Source organism: Mercurialis annua, linkage group LG5 (genome assembly GCF_937616625.2).
Source record: "Mercurialis annua linkage group LG5, ddMerAnnu1.2, whole genome shotgun sequence".
In the NCBI taxonomy this organism is placed as follows: domain Eukaryota; kingdom Viridiplantae; phylum Streptophyta; class Magnoliopsida; order Malpighiales; family Euphorbiaceae; genus Mercurialis; species Mercurialis annua.
In genome coordinates this window covers 11,613,862-11,616,389 of record NC_065574.1, presented here as the reverse complement: position 1 = coordinate 11,616,389, position 2,528 = coordinate 11,613,862, and the positions used below count along the sequence as shown (strand labels likewise).

The window sequence follows — 2,528 nt, the reverse complement described above, 5'->3', positions numbered from 1 at the left end:
AGGGTGTAACACGAGAACATCCCAGAATGCCACCTATTCTAGTACTGCTCTCGCTCAGGCACGTTTAACTTCGGAGTTTTGATTGGATCCGGTGTTTTAGTGCTGATATGATTGCACCCTGGCGCATGTGAGTTGATAAAATATTCTCCTGGTTTAAGTGAGTTCGTGGGTTTAAACCATACTCATACGTGCAACCGTTTAAAATTTGGGATTAGAATTTCGCCTACTCAAGTGACCTATCCGACTCGTGAATATATTAGTCTGAGTGTGAATTTTTTTTAAAAGTGTCGTTTAATAATTAGGACTCGTTCAAAAAACCTCATAGTATATTAAAAATAATAGTATAGTTCATGAACTCATTTTTTGGTTGTCCAAATACTAATGTATAAGGAATTTAAAACTAAGAATTCAAAAATGGAATTCAATGATAGATATTCTCGGGTTTTATTAATGGTGGGAAAAGGTTGTTTTCATGCATAATTAAATGGTAGAAATTAATTTATTGTATGATTATTCAATGGAAGCCCTCTGTTTGTCAAATGTAAAAACTTTGGATAGCTATAGCAGCCAGTGAATTCAAATAGGATTCCAAAATCTTGACTTCTAATGCCCCATTATTATCATAATAAAAATTTAAATTACTTAACAATTAGTTCTAGAAATTTTGTTAGGTAAGAATGTTCATCAAATTAAGCGAAAGGGATCACTTATAATTACTTATTTCTATCAAATACAACCCTTAATTAGCATTTACATGACTGTAAAGTGGGTTCCACAATAACATTTGGTCATTCCACAATTCTTAAATCTTTTTGTGTAATCACTTCGAAATTCAATGCTGGTGTCCTTTGTTTAGCATTCCCTAAAGGCCAAATGTTGTAAAAAGGCCAAACTTTTCATAAAAGTTTCACAAAATCTGATCTTTCAATTTTGTCGATTTTGGCCAAAAACAAATTATTTAATTTCAATTGTGGCCAACTCTCAATTTGATTTCAATTTGCTTATGTGACGCTTATGTAGCGCTTATGTGGCATGTCAAATATTGAAAGGTCGGGACTTTTGTGAAACCAAATAATTCATTTTTGGCTTTTTGTCCCATCTCATCCGCTTTTTCCCATATCTTATGTCAATAGAATCCTTTTTCAAATGGAAATCTTTTTCCATACCGCAGCAAAATCGACAAAATTAAAAGGTCAGGACTTTTGTGAAACCAAATAATCAGTTTTTGGCCAAAATCAACAAAATTGAAAGGTCAGGACTTTTGTAAAACTTTTGTGAAAGGTTTGGCCTTTTTACACTATTTGACCTTCCCTAAATTAGGCAAAACGCAAATTTTAGATCTCTCTGCCCTTTTTATTATTAAATTTCTATAGTTTTATTTAAATTATTAGTAAAATAAATTTTAACATTTCATTTTTTTATAATTTAAATTTAATATTTAAAATATTATAAAATAAATCTTAACTTTTTTAATTTTTGCATTTTGTAACTCAAATAGTTTTTCGGTCATTTTTACATATGTGATAGCTATATTATTAGCATATCAAATCCAACATTTAAAAACTTTACAAATAAAAGTTCAACTATTTACATTTGGGCACTTTGTAATCTAAAAAAGATGACAAAATAGTTGAAATTTGAGATGAGGTTACAAATTGCAAAACTAGAAAGACTAGAATTTGTTTCGTAATATTTTAAACATTAGAATTAAATTATTAAAAAAGTAAAACGTTGGTATTTGTTTAGCCAATAATTCATTTTATTTTCTCTGTCACGTAATTATTAATTTTTTTTGAATAAATGGAAAGGAAGAGCGCTTGTGTGAGAAATTGAACTCACGATCTCTTAGTTTGCTGCACAATATTTATACGATATGAGTTGTAGCTCATTGATATCTATTTTAAATTATTCTATAATAATTTTTTATATTAAATTATAAATTAAATGTTTTTATTTAGATTTTTTTATAAAAATATCCTTATTTATTTTTAGGGTTAATGTCAAAAAAAATCACGAACTTTACATGTTTTTTCATTTTAATCACGCAGTTTAAATTTTGTTATTTTCATGCACGAACTATCACTTTTTTTCAAATTCATACACGACGCTGAGGTGGCACTCATTCATTGGTGTAAAATGACCTCCACCTCAGTGAATTACACCAATAGAGCTGTGACACCTCAGCACTATGTATGAATTTGGGAAAAAGTGATAGTTCATGTATGAAAATAACAAAATTTAAACTGCGTGACTAAAATGAAAAAACACGTAAAGTTCGTGATTTTTTTTGACATTATCCCTTATTTTTATGTGTATTAATATTTATGGACTATCAGTAGTTTCAATAAATTTTTTGATACTGGCAAATTAGAAAATACTAACTATAGTAAATTTAAGGATTATTTTTGAAAAATTATTAAAAACATGTTTGCACTATGATATTATTTAATCTATCTACGAGTAAAGAAGCAAGTGCTCCTAAACAACCATCCAACCTTGTAATTTTTGACTCATAATAGATAAAAGTT

General features: G+C 28.6%; 1 pseudogene; it reads right to left on the bottom strand.

Moving 5' to 3' along the window:
- LOC126685134 (5S ribosomal RNA) lies at positions 1 to 119 on the bottom strand (annotated as a pseudogene).
- Between the last annotated feature and the right edge of the window lie 2,409 nt (positions 120 to 2,528).